Here is a 17,811-nt window from a genome sequence, read left to right as displayed (position 1 = left end):
TAGCCTCCATTCCCATATAGATCTATGAACATTGCAACTGTTTGAAGCACTGAAGTGAGAGAAGGAAAGTGGAAAGGGGTGTGAATAATCAATCCCAAGGCTGACCTTGCAAATTTATTATTCAACATAAAAAAGATGGTGGAGTGGGAGTGGGTTCCTTTTATGCCATTGACTGGTTTTTGTGAGACATGCCTTATTTGTATAACCTCTGAGCAGCGAGAAGGAAACATTGACAAAAACAAAGATGCCATTGTTCGTCCATAGCCTGAATGTCCTAATTCTTTTAGGCTAGTCTCCAAACTTTCAAGCAAATTATTTATATACGTACAGTAAACAGGTAAACATCCACCTAGTGCATTTGGTGAATACTTTTAGATTTGTGTGTATTGGGTCCATGAATAGACAGATACTTGCCACTAGAGAGACTGAAAAATGCCTTCACTACAAATAACAACAGTAGGCAAATATTGGCTAGAATATGAGGAAAGTCCTAATTTACAATATCTCAACATCTGGCTGATGTTCACAGCAAAGTATAACAGTCCCCTAAAGATCTGGCTAAGTGATATAGTATTTTAATTATTTTATTTATATAATTTTATTCTTATTCTCCAAATGGAAAAATAAACAAATATTTTGTGGATGAGGTTCATATGTGAACATGTCATTTATTCATCCATCCACTAAATAAATATTCATGGTAGCATATTGCTGAAAATTACAAGATTCAAAGATACCATTCTATACATCTGTCTGGTACTTTATATGGTCAGGTTTTCTCTAGTGTCAGATGGAAACACTAGAATTGAGGCATGCATTATAATTTTCTAGATGATTTTTTTTCATTTTTTACTATAACTAAAAAACTTTTCAATTAACCTCATTTCTTTTAGGTTCTAGGCTTTCTTCAGAACAGATAATTCCAGTCTTCATCGTTAGTCACATAGGCTTTTCTCTTCTAAGGAGGAAAAATCCTTCTTAATAGAAATGATTCACCCTAGTCCTTCTACTACCCTGAGAAATATACAATTATCCACATCCCAAGCTTCCCCTTGCACATATACAAAAGTAGATTTCATCTTAAATTAATTCCACAAATGCTGTTATAAGAAAAGGTATTTTCAACGGTTATAGCAAGATCTGTTATGTGACAGGAGACTTGCAACAAGGATGGTGTATGGCTCAACCATTGTTAAAGGTTAATGTTGCTATCATTACATTCCTTTTACTAGTTCCCATAACCAGCCAGCAATGATAGATAAAAATATGAGCTATTTCTTTGTGTTGGCAAAATTGCAATTCAAAAAGACATAGTTTCCTAAGTTATTTTTAAACTATACTGTTTATAGTGCTCTGAGTTTGGTTAACTGAAAAAAAAACCCCACCTTTTTTAAAAGTAAAAGGAAAATTATTTAAGGATTTAGATTTATGAATATGGTACAGTGTTCTTCTGCTACTGAGTAGAGGTTTTCCTATGGGGCCTTTGTGTCACAAGGGGAAATTGAGGTATCTTTGGGGTTATTTGCACATATAAAGATGTTTATATTTATATATGTTTATATATATATAGGTATATATGCTGTTTATTTTTAATTTTTCTCAGTTTAACATATTTTAAAACATTCAGAGCAATTACTTCACTCATCTGTGATATAAGAGAAGGAAGGAAACAAACATTTATTAAGAGTTTAATATAGGCAAGGCATTGTGCTAAGTGCTAAGTGCTTTACAAATATTATCCAATTTGATCCTCACAACAACCTTGTGAGGGAGGAGCAATTATTTTTATCTCCATTTCACAGGGGAGGAAACTGAAGCACATAAATGTTAAATGACTTGCTTAGGGTCACATAGCTAGTAAGTGTCTGAGGCTGGATTTGAACTCGGATTTTTCTGATTCCAGGCCCAGTGCTCTATCCACTGTGACTTGTGGTTATCTCTAACAGCTTTGTATTTCAGTCTCAAATAATTTAATCTATTTTACAGTTGCCTTCCTGCCTGGAAAACTGCCAGGCAATTATTATTAGTCCCTTTGAGAACCAGTTGAAATAAAAATCACAGCTGCTATTTTTCTCTTTTCCCTTTCCCACCATTACCTGCTCTCCTAGTCTCCTCACTGCCACTCTCTTTTCCCTATGGCTAACTCTTTCTCTCTTATCTCACCTGAGGGACTGGAGCTAGATGAGTCCACAAATGCTTTGTGAATAAACTTTTGATTCACAACCTCAAGCCTGAGTTTCGAGAGATTTTTTAATTGTTCGACGAGGAAGGTTCTGAGGGACTATACTTTCTCTCAGTATTTTCCTGGCTTAGATCGCCTTTTCTTTCAGGTTTAGGCTTTGTTGATGCCTTTTGATTTTACATAAAAGTTATTTCTAGAGATCATACCAACTCCCCAATCTCCTTACAAAGAGAAATAGTAAAGTGAAAATAACTGACATAGTGACTATGTCTGTCTAACAAGGTATACAACATTCAGTACTCATAATCCCTTGCCTCTCTACCAAAAGGAGTGAGGTGGGTTTCCTCACTGTATTCTTCAGGGGTGAGGGGTCATTACAAGTTTTCAGAATCTGCCTGTATTTTAGTATACTTTTCATTTAAATAATTGAAGAATTTGGCTTATGTTTGTTACTACTTCAGAACTTTCTTTATAGGAATTTTCCTCAGCCAGAGTGACTGGTTGCCCTTTTCTGCAAGAGAAATAATTGTTTGGGTTCTACAAATGACTTTCTATAGGATAGATGATGTCTGTTTGAATCAAGTTTTACAATTTGATTGACATACCGTGATTATCTTTATTTACCAGTATTTCCCAAATAAAGTGTAGTGTATTTAAAAAGATAAATTCCATAACCTCAAAAATGCATTTCAACTGAGATGATCATCTTTACAATCCTTTATTGCATTTGCCACATCAAGTTATATCATTCAATCATAAGTATTTATGACTATGTACTAAGTATTGTGGCGTAAGGACTGGGCATACAAGTACAGAGTCATCTAAATTTGTTAGACCCTCTGTAAGATAAATGCACTTTGTCCTTTTTACACGGCTGAGATAGGGAGGTTATTTGCACCTGGCCTCATAAAGATGAATTCCCTCACAGCCAGTTTCCCACATGAGGGTTCTGACAGGAAATTTACTTCCTAAAGGAAATAAGCTTAATTGATTCAATTTATTCAGTCTCCCCTTACCCACCCAAGGTCTGCCACACCCTAGGCATAGCCTGTCTTTGGGGAAATAAAATATTTCCTTCTAGCAAGCCAAAGGACTTCATGCCTTAGCTATGGGTTTCTCCCATCACATGACCATGCTAGTGTTAGTTGATCAATTGGTGAAATTTGAGCAGAAGTTTAAGACAGTTGTTGCTTAGACAAATGCTGATGTTAGAGCAATTAGCCACTAAGGGAATGGAGGGAGGAGTCACAGAGTCTGCCACCCTGTGAGGTGGGCAGAGCAGGATGATATCAACCCTGGAAGGGAACTTTGGGTATGGATCCTGAAGCATGGGTTGATAAGAAAGTAATTGATATCCGGTTTACAGGGGCACTTGTAAAACTGCACTGGGAAATGAAGCACCAGGAAACTAGGGTCCACTAAATCCTGAGGTAGCCTCCAAAATCCTTGCCCTTACTTGGTAGTCTACCTCCCAAGACAAATACAGCAACTATATGTCCAGAACTACAAAACGCTTTTCACAAAAATAAAGTCAGATCTAAACAACTGGGAAAATATTAATTACTCATGGGTAGGCAGAGTCAATATAATAAAAATGAAAATCCTACCTAAGTTAATTTATTTATTTAGTGCTATACCAATTAAAATACAAAAAAAATCTATAGAGCTAGAAAAAATAATAACAAAATTCATCTGGAAAAACAAAAGTTCAAGGATATCATGGAAATCAATGAAAAAAATACAAAAGAAGGTGGTCTAGCAGTACTTTACTATAAAGCAGTAATTATCTATATAGTCTTTTTTTTGGTTTTGTTTGCAGGGCTATGAGGGTTAAGTGACTTGCCCAGGGTCACACAGCTAGTAAGTGTCAAGTGTCTGAGACCGGATCTGAACTCAGGTCCTCCTGAATCCAGAGCCAGTGCTTTATCCACTGCTGCCACATAGCTGCCCTAAAGTGGTAATTATCAAAACAATCTGGTACTGGCTAAGAAATAGAGAGGTATATCAGTGGAATAGAATAGATAGAAACTACACTATAGTTAATGACTATTGTAATCTAATATATGACAAACCCAAAGATCCAAACTTTTGGAACAAAAACTCATTATTTAACAAAAACTTCTGGGAAAACTGGAAAACAGCATGGCAGAAACTAGGTATAGACCAACATTTCACACTGTATACTAAAATAAGGTCAAAATAGGTACATGATTCACACATAAAGGATGATACCATAAGAAAATTAAGGGAGTATGGAATTGTCTATCTTTCAGATTTATGGACAGGGAAGAATTTAGGACCAAAGAGATATAGGGAATAAAATAAATGTAAAATAGATCATCTTGATTACATAAAATTAAAAAGCTTTTGCGAAAACAAAACTAATATAACCAAGATTACAAGGGAAGTAGAAAACAGGGAAAATTTTTGAAACGATTATCTCATATCTCAAATATCTCAAATATATAAAGAATGGTATCAAATTTATAAAAATGCAAGTCATTCCCCAATTGATAAATGGTCAAACGATTTGAACAGGTAGTTTTCAGACAAAGAAATCAAAGCTAACAATAACCATATAAAATGCTCTCATATCTCAAATATATAAAGAATGGTATCAAATTTATAAAAATGCAAGTCATTCCCCAATTGGTAAATGGTCAAACGATTTGAACAGGTAGTTTTCAGACAAAGAAATCAAAGCTAACAATAACCATATAAAATGCTCTAGATCATTATTAATCAGAGAAATGCAAATAAACAACTCTGAGGTATTGTCTCACACCTATCAGAGTGGCAAATATAACAAAAACAGAAAATATTGGTTGTTGAAGGGGATGTGGGAAAGCTGGGACACTAACCCACTATTGCTGGAGTTGTGAAAAGATCCAATCATTCTGGAGAGCAATTTGGAACTATGCTCAAAGGGCTATAGAACTGTACACAGCCTTTGACCCAGCAATACCACTGTTAGGTTTATATCCCAAAGACATCTCCCAAAAGAGAAAAATACCTATTTGTACAAAAATATTTATAGCAACTTTTTGTGGTGGCTAAGAATTGGAAATCAAAGGAATGCCCATCAATTGGGGAATGGCTAAACAAACTGTGGTATATGATGGTGATGGAATATTACTGTGCAATAAGAAATGACAAGCAGGATGATTTTAGAAAAGCTTGGAAAGACATGTATGATATGATATATTGGGAAGTGAGCAAAACCAAGAGAACACTGTACACAGAGACAGCAATATTGTTTGATGAAGAACTGTGAATGACTTGACTATTCTCAACAATACAATGATCCAAGACAATCTCAAAGGACTATTGATGAAATGTACTATCCACATCCAAAGAAAGAACTGATATTGATGGAATAGACTGAAGCATGCTATTTTTCACATTCTTACAATGTTTTATGATTAAGGTTGCTTGTACAAAGTGACAAGTATGGTGATCATACATGATCATACATGTATGGTCCATATAACATTGTTTGCCACCTCAGGGAGGGGTGAGGGGAGGGATTGTTCTCTAATCCTAGTCTACTGTATTATGAAAATGTTTGTTTCATTTAAGTTCAGAAAAATATAAATACTTAAAAAAAGTCCTTGCCCCATTTGGATCACTGAGGGGAGGTAACAGAGGGTAGTCGATGGAGGGAAGGGGTGTTATGGGCTCAGTATTTATATGGGCCCTTTCAGCAACCTCTAGGCATGAAACTGAATGACAACTTTTAGTGTTACCTGAACCATTGCAAATAGTTAACATCATGTAATATCAGGTCCCCAGGGTAGGTAAAAGATATTTTTTTCTAGTGATGGAGATGAAGGAAGCCGGAATGCCTCATTACATCAGATCTCCTTAAAAAAATTTGTTGAGGAGGGTGTATGGTACTTGGTAGCTTACAGTGGTCTATAGGGAGTTGAACAAAGTCATCAATTCTATCTTTTTTTTTTTTGAGGGGCAATGGGGGTTAAATGACTTGCCCAGGGTCACACAGCTAGTAAGTGTCAAAGTGTCTGAGGCCGGATTTGAACTCAGGTACTCCTGAATCCAGGGCCAGTGCTTTTTCCACTGTGCCACCTAGCTGCCCATCAATTCTGTCTTAATGCAGTTTCTGATCTTGTCAATGTTGGAGACAAGGTAGCTTTGGTCTAGAGTAGCTGGTATGGGCCTATTGACCTTGCTGATGCTTTTTTCTCAATTTCTGTGGCTGAAACTAGTAAGGAATAGTTAGCTTTTACTTGGGAAAGAATCCAATATATCTCTACTGTCCTTCTTCAGGGCTACCTAAACTCTTCTTCTTACTACTACATTATGGTGTTCAGAGACCCGAAAGAGGCTTCCTTTTCTGAGGTCATTGTTGTACACCATTACATTGATGACATATTGTTGGCTGGGCTAGATGAAGCTACAGTGGCAGAAACTCTATATCCGATGGTGGTTCATATAACAGACAAAGTGTAGGAAATCAACTCTATGGAAATTCAGGGTTCAGACTGCTCAGTCAAGTTTTGGGGAATATAGTGGGTAGGGAAAACCCAATGGATTCCAGCCATAGTCCAGGATAAGCTACTGATAATTTCTTCCCCAAGATCTCTAAAGAAATGTCAGAGACTTAGGAGACACTTTAGATTTTAGAAAACCCACATTCCTCACTTGGATATCCTGATGGCCCTCATTTACCAAGTCACCCACAAATCAGAGACTTTCAAATGGGGCTCAGAATAGGCTATATCCCTGGAAGATGTAAAGTCTGCAAATCAGCAAAACAAATTTGCTGATATTTTCATGATCACCCAAATGTTTTCCTTGGAATTTATTGGTAATGCTGATTGGTAATGGAATCACACCATTTATCGGACTGCATAGCATAGCTCAATAGAGATTAAATATTCTAGATATTCAGTAAATCACTGAAAGATAGGACTATGGTAAACTGTTAATTAATGGAGTTATTCTATTCTTATTGGTTCCTCTTCCCAACACCCTTTTTGGCACAGCTGAGAAGTTACTGGAAGTTGATGACAGTATTAGCAGCTAGGAGTGAATGGTGATCATTTGGAGTTAGTGATGTTAGGTGAATAAAGAATATGATGGTAACCCCATGCCAATCAATAAACATTTATCCAGTACCTACTATGTGCTAGGCACTATGATAAGTGCTAGGGATATAAAAAGAGGTAAAAGACAGTCCCTGCCTCAAGGAACTTTCAATCTAATGAGAGTTCTAATGAGCAAACAATTACAAACAAGCCATATACAGAATAAATAGGAAATAATTAAGGAATGACCCTAGAATTAAGAGAGGTTGGGAAAGACTTACTATAGAAGATGGGGTTTTAGTTTGGTCTTAAAGCCAGGGAAGGCAGTGCTCAGAGAGGACAGAGAGCATTCCAAGCGTGGGGGACAACTAGAGAAAATGCCCGGGGCCTAGAGATAGAGCGCTTTGTTCATGGAATAGCCAGGAGGTCAGCGTCACTGAATTGAAGAGTACATGTCAGAGAGTAAGGTGTAAGAATACTGGAAATGTAGGAAGGGGCTAAGTTCTAAAGAGCTTTGAATTACAAATAAGATTTTTTTTTGGTCATAGGAAGCCACAGAAGTTTGAGTAGGAATGTAAAGTGGCTGGACTGTGCTTTAGGAAAATAACTTTGGTGATTTTGGTAATTTGGTGAATGTTGGGTGGATTGGAGTACAGAGAGACTTTGCAACCACTCCTTTTGAGAAGTATCCTAGTTACTAGGTATAACAGATTAGGCAGATATTATCTGTGGTAATTGCACAATAGGCAGAAGGTCGAAGATAAAATGAACAGGTTATGAAACACAGGCTCAGGGAAGTTGTTATATTTCATATTCCTTTGTTGTATTCCTACTGGCAAACCAGGAGTTGAACTTGACAACAACAAATATTTATTAAGGGGGCACCTAGGTGGCTCAGTGGATAAAGCACTGGCCCTGGATTCAGGAGTACCTGAATTCAAATCTGGCCTAAGACACTTGACACTTACTAGCTGTGTGACCCTGGGCAAGTCACTTAACCCTCATTGCCCCACTAAAAAAAATTTACTAAATTCATGATACATTTATTACACATACAGTAGTATTCATCATTGTGTTAAGTTTGGGTAAGAAAAAGATTAAGAAAAGGCACAATCTCTGTTGTACGGGAACTTACAATCTAATAAGGATTTGACTTTCACACAAATAATTATGAAAGAGCAATATTATAATCATAGTAAATTTAAATGCAGTGTTTTCTTCTACTAGTAGGACCTCATAGGCCCTTGAAACTCAATGGGAAATTAGGGAATCTTTGAGGTTTTATATGTTGAAGGTTCTAGTATGCTATATTTGAGGAGGAAGGGGTCATATTTACTGTGTGCAGAGAATATTATTATTATTAATAATAATTTTAATATGGTTTAACTTAGCTATGGCACCCGATTTGGGCCTAAAAGGAATGGAGTGACTTCAACAGATGGATGTGGTGGAGCATGGGGATAGATCTCAATTTTAGACTTGAGGAGACTTGTAGACAAAGACTTGTATATGGGAGAGAAAAGGATGAGAATGGGGATTAGTAGTTTTGGTTAATGGAATGCAGAAAACTGAAGGAGAATAGCATGAGATAAAAGTCAAAAGGCAGATTGGAGACTAACTATAGTCTTGAATTCCCAGAGTGGAATTTTATAGTTTACTTGATAAATATTAGGAGGTCACTGAAGTTTTTTGAGTAGAGTATTGACCTAATCAGAGCTATGCTTTATGAGTGTTATTCAGGAAGTGGTATGAAGGAGAAATTGCAGAGGGAAGAAACTAGAGAGAAAGACTCTAGGAGACTATTGCAATAATCTAGGCAAGAAGGGATTTAAGTCTGAGTGGTACCTGTGGAAGTGGACAAAGAGTTAAGAGATTCAGAATTGTAGAATTTGAGTTGACAAGGCTTAGCAACTGATTATTTGTGAAGAGTGAAAGAGAACAGAATAAAAGACTATTTTGAGTTACAAACCTAGGTGACTGTGAAGGAGGTGGTATTATCAGTAAAAATAGAGAAATAGAGAAATTGGGGAAGTAGGACTATTGAAGATAATGTGTTCAGCTTCAGGCATGCTGAGTTTAATGGATAGTTGGAAATTGGGAATAGCTTGTTACCATGTTATCTATCTTTCATATGACATTGAATAAGCCTAGAAGATCAGAATAGAAGCCTTTGTGTTCTATTTCTTTGGTGAATTTTTCTTAGGTGACTAAAACTGGATGAATATCATCCTTAGAGACCATTTCTACACAGCAACATTACACAAAACTGAAGAGGGCAAAAATTTAACCAGATTATTGACAATAGCAACATGCAAAGAAAAATATCCCAGCAGAATAATGGAGTGTTGAAAGGTCAGCAATGACCTCAGAATCAAAAGATTCAAATTGCCCATAAGGGGTCACATTAAAAAAATAATATACAAGCTAAGGAAAAACAAACATGTTCACTCAATTTTAGTACCATTCTGAACTTTTGTTGAAAGTCAAAGTGTCCCAATATTTTTGGAGAAGTGAAAGTTCTTATAGTAGACTATTAGGAAAAGCTACATCCTGTACCCTATGATCAGTGAGGATTAAAACAACATTATAGAAGTATTAAAAGCTCAGAACTAAAAATTAATTTCTGAAGGGATATTCTTAGGAACTGTCTTTTCTAATCTTTTTTACAAACTAGATTTAATTATAAAGTACAGCTTTTGGGTTCTTTAACCCAAAACAGGCTTTCATGCTTGAGTTTTGCTTATTGAACGAATTGAGTCTTCGTGGACGAGTTTGTAGCCATGATGCTTTCTATGAAGATTATATTTGATACCTCATTTAGTACTATTTAAATTGAACATCAAATTTAATTCGGCATTCTAGAACTATTAACCTTTTCTTTGGTCCAGATCTGTAATTTTTTTCAGTGTGGGGCATGGAAAGTTCAAATATTGGTGCAGACTAGCAATTTTTATTTAATGTACAGTCCTAGAAAGCTGCTTGGGGCTACTGAGAGGTTGTTACTTGCGTATATTCACATAGTTTTTGACAGAAGCAGGACAGGAATTTAGGTCTTTCTGATGCTAAGACAAGTCCTCTATCTAATATGCCAGGCTGTTGCTAATTCAATATCAATAATTTAAAGTTTTATGAAGGAGAAATCTTTCCCTTCAAAGAAAAACTAAATTACAGGTATCATATTTTTCTATAATTTTAGAAGTACTTATGTTCCTCTTATCATTTCCCTCAACTAAATAAATGAAGAATAAAAGAAATATAGGAAAGAATTAAAAGCAGATCATAATCATGTAATTTTCCTTTGGGAAGAATAAATTTAGATAAATGGCCAATATGAGAAATGGTTAGTTTAGGGTTTAGATACCATTTATCACCAAAAACCACCCAACATTGCAATAAAAAAATAATGACAGGAGAAGGAAAAATTAAATGTCACCAAAAGGCAACTATTATAAAAATGGAAACAAAATCCAAACAGAAAACCATAGCATCACCTCTTTCTTTTGTTGCTTCTCCTGTTCCTCTCAGTTATCATAAGGCATTTATCCCACAATCACTGTTCTGCATGGCTACAATGGTTTAGACTTTAGCTTTGGGGAAAACATGACTATTTCAATAGATGCAAAAGAACCCAGTCTTTTGCAAACAACCTTCCCCTTGCTCCAACCCTTTGACAAAATACAGCACTTTTATGTTATTAACTTTAAAAAGGATAGGCATGGAAGAGTCCTTATTTAATATGGTCTAGTTAATGGTTATACAAAACCATGGGTTTGCAATATTTGTAATGGAGAAACACTGGAAGCTTTCCTGATACAAACAGGGATAAAGAAAGGATGCTCCCAGGGCAGCTAGGTGGTGCAGTGGATAGAGCACTGGCTCTGGACTCAGGAGGACCTGCGTTCAAATCCGGCCTCAGATACTTAAGACTTAGCAGCTGTGTGACCCTGGGAAAGTCACTTAACCCCAATTGCCTCACCGAAAAAAAAAAGAAAGAAAGAAAGAAAGGATGCCCCCATCCCACTATTATTTGACCTTCTACTAGAAGTGCTATCTATATCAATATGACAAGGATATGAAATTAAAGATATGAATCTCAGCAAAGAGCAATAAAAATTATGCCTATTTACAGACAACATGAAAAATTCCTTAGAAAACTCCAGAAAATCAGTAAAGAAACTATTTGAGGTAATTAATAGTTTTAATAAAGTAGTGCTATATGAAGTAAATATATAAAATCAATGGCATTTCAATATGGTATTAACAAAAGCCAGTGGTAAGGTAAATGCTATTCAAAATAACTAAAAGTTGATTAAAATATCTAGGAGTTAGCCTACCAAGACATACTTAGGATTTATATAAATACTACTTTTCAGGAGTAAGAAGACAAATGATTAAGATATAGTATATATTTATGGTTAGTCTATCCCCATATAACACAAAATAATACCACATAAGAGATTTAGTTTTATATGAAGCAAGGTACCGTGTGGATACTTTATAGAGCAAGACAAAAGGGCTAGAATCTTAAGGAAAATCATGAGAAAACAGTTGTAATAAAAGACATATTATTAGGCCTCAAACCATAGTATAAAGTAATAATTACCAGAACCATATGGTAATTTTTTTAAAATGAGAAAAAATAGCAGAACAGACTAAGTAAAAAAAATCCCAGAAACAATAAAAAACAGTAGTTTAGAACATAACTTGCTGAATGAAGATTTGGAGAAACTAGAAGCAATTTAGCAGAACTTAGGACTATATAAGCATGTATATTTTATTACCACAATAAAATTAAGAGGAACATGTGATCTGAACATAAAAATGTAATACCAAAGAATATTTAGAGAATAAGAATTACCCTTTACAACTGTGGCTAGGGAGAGAATTCTCAACCAAATAAATAATAGAGATAATTTTAAAAAATAGATACATATGATTGCATAAAATTAAAAAGCTTTTGTACCACAAAGTTAATGCAGAGAGAATAGGAAGAGAAATTGTTCAGTGGGAAATATTTCTCATAATTCTCAATTTATAGATATAAATTATTGATTAATATACAAAGAGTTGCTACAAATACAGGTTTCTGTTTTTGTTTTAATCATTAATAATTTAATATTTTACTAAGACTTTGGGGACACAGTATATAAGCTTAAGAGTCATTCTTTGTTAGAAAAAATTAGTCAAATAATAGGAACAAAATATTTTTAAAATAATAATTGCAAACTTCATGACATGGTATAGTGGAAAGAGTTCTGGCTTTGAAATTAAAGGAACTGGGTTTGAATCTTGCCTATGTCACTTGCTATCTGTGTGGTTTTGGGTAAATCATTTTACTTCTCTGTACCTCAGTTTCCTCATCTGCAAACTAAGAGAATTGGATTGGACAGAATCAATGGTTTCTTATGGGTCTATGAGCCTGTGGATATATGAAAACATGCTTCAATTTACTAATAACAACTTGTTTAGTCATTTCAGTTGTGTCTGACTCTTTGTGACCCCATTTGGAATTTTCTTAGCAGAGATACTGGAATGGTTTGCTATTTCCTTTCTCCTGCTCATTTAACAGATCAGGAAACTGAGGCAAACAAGAGTAAATGACTTGCCCCAGGGTCACAGAGACAATTAAGTGTCTGAATACAGATTTGAAAACACAAAGAAGAATCTTTCTGACTCCAGGCCCAGCACTCTATCAACTGCACTACCTAGCTGCCCCAATAACAAGAAAAAGGCAAATTAAAACAAAACTTAGTTTTTATTGTTTGCCCTGCAGATAGGAAAAAAGAACATGGAAAAAACTAAAGCAGTCAATCTTGAAAGGGCTATGGGGAAAGAGGCACTTGAAAACACTTCTAGAAAATAATTAGGATTGATGGAATGAAAATAACTAAACTGTTCATATTCATTGACCAAGTGAGAGAGATTTAAAAGAGAAATCCCTCTTACTGGACCTAGTCAGACAACTAATTCACTTCCCTCAGAGCATTTACCTAACCAGGAACCAAATATCCAGGTGATCTGTCTCCAATACTTTTCTCTCTTTTACTACCAAATAAAAACTAACTGATATTTCCAGAGGGTTATCTGGAATGTCTCCAAGAGTTTATGAAACAATGCAGATATAATAATAGCCTATTTCAGCTAAACTATTTAAATTTGTAGACAAGCCATACTGAAGATGAGCTTTAGAGGTTAATTACTTAGTTGCTTTAGTATTAGAAAGAAAAGTGAACATAAAATCTTAAATAGACCTCACCTTTCAAGGGGCCAGAACTCTTATTTTTTAAATCAACAAATATTAAGTGGGTCTTTTTGTAAAGTTGTTTTTATTATTATTTTTCTTGGGATGTCTCAATTTCTGGCTTTTCTAATTTACAAGAAACAAAAAATATGTAATAATTCTGTTGAATGAAACAAATACTGGTTCAGATCAAGCCTTAGTCAATAGTGAAAAGTCATATGATAATGAAGGGATTATAAATGGCAACTAAACAAACAACTTGCATAGAGATTCCAAAAAAATGCTGCAAAAATGCATTAAAAAACACACAATAGGTTCATTCAAACTAGTATCACAGAATCAGTTTTAGACTTGGAAGGTACATTAGTGGCTCTTTAGCTCAAAACATGCAGGAAAGGAATCTCCACTATGATATTCTAGACAAGTGATCATCCAATCTCTGTTCAAAAACCTCTAAGGAAGGGGAACCCAGTCCTTCTGAAGGCAGCTCGTTCCACTTCGGGGCAGCTATAAATGTTAGGAAGTTTTTTTTGACATCGAGCTTAACTTGCCTTTAACAAGTTCCACCCATTGCTCTTAGCTCTGTTCTTTGGGTCCAAAGAGGGCAAGTCTAATCTTCTTTTCCCTGATGTACCTTCAAGTACTTGAAGACAGCCATCAGATTCCCCTTGGATCTTCTCTTGTAAAAAGAGGTTAAATGTGCCTAGGTCCTTCACCCAGTCCTATTACCATGCTTGTTCCTTCTGGAAACCCTGAAGCTTATTGATATCTTTCTCAAACTGTGGCTTCCAAAACAGAACAGAATACTCCAGATGAGGTGTGATGAGGACAGAGTACTGTGGAACTCTTACCTCTCTATTCCTGGAAGATATGCTCTTCTCAATGCAGCTTGAGAACTTATTAGCTTTTTTGACTGCATCAGAAAAGCTCCTTACCTAATCTAGAACATCTCAGTCCCCACTGATTTAGGATATATAAAACATTATTTACTATATGGAGAGGCAAATTAGTGATATGGAAAGCATGCTGGACCTTGAGTTAGGAGAGACCCGAGTCCTAGTATTTTCTCTGACATTTACCAGATAACAATAGGCAAAGTATTTTTACCTTCTCTGAGACTCACTGACCTCATACACAAAATGGGTTTAATAATGACCATAGTTTTTATCTCTTGTTGTTTTAAGGATTAAATGAGGCAAAGCATGTGAAAGTGCTTTGTAAATCTTAGAGTACCATATGAATATCAGCTATTGTTATATATTCTTTGGGATTCCTTTCCCCCTCTACAGATTAGATTTCCTTGTTACTCTAGTTCTCAAAATTTAATGACACCACATTATTATTACTATGACTACTATATTTGTAACTTTCTTCATGCTGTCCATAAATTTTGAGAACTAGGGCAACAAAGCTTATAAAGCACTTTGCATATATTACGTCAGTTAATAGGTACATCTTGTTCTTCTAAAGACTTATTGGGGTAGAATTTGAGCCAGTTTGAATTCATTCTGGAGATTTTAAATAGAAAATAGGACTTATGGGGGGTACTGCTGCTCTTTCAGTGAATTGATTCTCTGGAGGTTTGACCTACACAGCATCTCTGTGATATAGGTGCTATTATTATCCCCATTTTTTAGATGAGGAAACCAAGGCAAAGAGAAGTAAAATAACTTGATTGTGGTCACGCAGATAATGAAAGTTTAAATCAGAAATTGAACCCAGCTCTTCTTGAATCAAGGTCCAGAATTTTATACACTCTGCCACCTTACTTCCACATACTAACCTGGGAACTGTTTTTTTTTTTTTACTTTAGATTCACTACAAAATGGGACATTTTAGGGGCAGCTAGGTGGTGCAGTGTGTGACCCTGGGCAAGTCACTTAACCCCCATTGCCCCGCAAAAAAAAAAAAACCAACAAAAAAAAATGGGACATTTTAAGTGAAAGTAAGACATATAGACATAATCACAAATATACTGGATGAGATATCTATTGAATTTCCCTGAGGTACACATCACTCTGTGAGATCCTGTTTATTGTTCCTCTACAAAATAGTTTTCCTAATACTGAGGCATTCCTCTAAGGAACTGAACAACTGCCAGGTTTGTAAAGAATTGGTTATTTATAGCATCACAAGATCCCAGAGTTGGAGAGGACTTTTGAAGACCTGCAGCCCAATTGGTATGCACTACAGTGTCCCCTGTAAGTCTTCATCTAGCCTTGCTAGACTTTCAGTGATAAGGACCCCACTACTTTGCAAGGCAGTTCATTCTGGTTTTGGATAACTCTACTTATTAGGAAGTTTTCCCTTATGTCTTGCCCAAATCTATAGTAACCTTCTTTAAGAAAAGAAGGTTAATTTCTGACTGGGGAATCAGGGAAGATTTCATGAAGAGAAAGCATTTAAATTTGGTATTGAAGGATAAAAGTTTCTTTTGGTATTGGCTTGTGAAAGGTAGATGAGTCTAGAATTCATAGTTCATTGTGTTTCTTTGATAAAATTTGACTAGCAACAATACTAGTTAGAAAAGTGAATCATGCAAGTAGCTAGGTATAAACAGGTATAGTTAGAATACCTAGCTAGGCGTTTTAATTTAATTTCTTCTGTTTTTGGTTTTGCCACAATAAACTATTCAGTATTGCTTTTGTTGGAAAGAATTGTTTGGGACATTTTTTCCACATTTCAAATAAGTATGAGGTCTGTCTCTTGACTAAATAGTAAATGTCTAGACTTTAGCACAAGTGGTTCACATTTCAAATGTATTTATTATTTAATTGATTGTGGTATGATTTACTCTTTCATGGGGCTAAGATTAATAGCAACTGGATGTTTTATTGGCAGTGCAGAATATATATTATATATAACATTTTTCTCTCTTTTTCTCCTCCTCCTTGTTCTGCTCCTTTCATCTCTCTCCTACCTGAAAAATAACAAAGTAGCTAAAAGGTAGAGTTCAGCCAATTATTAGGAAAGGCAAATTCAGACTAATAAAGCTGTAATAATACTGTGTATTATAAAGCCAATGGCATTCTAGTGTGGAACCAATATGTTATTGGAATTTTTCATTATTTTTTAAAAGTAAGAATGTAAAAACTAAGGGAATGAAACTATATAGCTTCACATATCTATGACTGATATTAAATGAATTGGTCCCAATTCAATTCTTCATAAAAAGTTTATGAAACCTAAATTTTACTGTTTAGCACTAGGTTTTTGGAAGTTTGGAATGTTAAAACAGGAATAAAGGCTTTAAAGATTTATATAGAGGAGACCTCGTCTCCCGGCTCTGGTTCTTGCTTCAACAGTGTTTGGACGGAACAGACCCGGGGTTCCCCTAGTTCCCCTCGCGCTAGATCTTCGTCCTTCTGCAGCCCGCCAGCCCCTGGGACCACCCGGCCACCGCTTTCGCGACCATCGGCCCCTGGCCTCTGAGACCAAACAGCTCCGGGACCAGCCGCCTCCTCCCGTTGCTGTCAGTGCCATGAGCTCCACTTCTTAGATCCGCCAAAACTTCTCTGAGGCCAAGGTCGCGGTCAACCGCCTGGCCAAACTCTACCTGCAGGCCTCCTACTCCTACCTGTCCCTGGGTTTTTATTTCGACCCCGACGATGTCGCTTTGCGGAGGGTGTCGCATTTTTTTTTTCCGTGACCTGGCGAAGGACAAACGCGAGGGCGCTGAGCGCCTTATGCGGCTCCAGAACCAAAGTGGGGGCCGGGTCCTCCTCCAGGCTGTGCAGAAACCTGGTCAAGATGAGTGGGGCCGCAGCTTGGATGCCATGGAGGCTGCCCGGAGCCTGGAAGAAGGGCCTGAACCAGGCCCTCCTGAAGCTGCACACCCTGGGCTCCAGCCAATGGAATCCACACCTCTGCGACTTCCTGGAGAGCCACTACCTGGGTGAGGAGGTGAGGCTGCTGAAGCGCCTGGGCGACCACTTGACCACCCTGGGCCACGTGCAGGCCGACCCCCAGCCGGGACTGGGAGAATACGGAGCCGGAAGCACGACTAGGAGGAGCAGCCCATGAGAAGGCCAACGAGGTCCATGATAAAGAATAAAGCTGGCTCGCTGCTCCAAAAACAAAAAAAAAAGAAAAAGAAAAAAGAAAAAGAAAAAGATTTATATTCAGGGTTTAAATTCACCGTAAAACTTTGGATGCCTTTGCAATGTCCAGTAATTGTACAAAGGATGCATGCTGCTATGAACTTTGCATGGTGGGTATTCATAGCGCTGTTTCATCACTATCAGAAATCGAAAGCTCTACCAGCCTCTAGAAGTTAAAATAGGAGGAAGCAGACTTGGGAGAACCAGAAAAAAGCAAGAATGGTGTGTGTGGGTACAGGC

General features: G+C 36.5%; 1 pseudogene; it reads left to right on the top strand.

The window, feature by feature from the left end:
- Nucleotides 1-16,952: 16,952 nt before the first annotated feature.
- LOC122728880 lies at nt 16,953-17,494 on the top strand (annotated as a pseudogene).
- Nucleotides 17,495-17,811: the final 317 nt, after the last annotated feature.

The sequence above is a fragment of the Dromiciops gliroides genome, chromosome 5, assembly GCF_019393635.1.
Source record: "Dromiciops gliroides isolate mDroGli1 chromosome 5, mDroGli1.pri, whole genome shotgun sequence".
Taxonomy (NCBI): Eukaryota; Metazoa; Chordata; class Mammalia; order Microbiotheria; family Microbiotheriidae; genus Dromiciops; species Dromiciops gliroides.
This window is presented reverse-complemented; position numbering and strand designations above follow the sequence as displayed.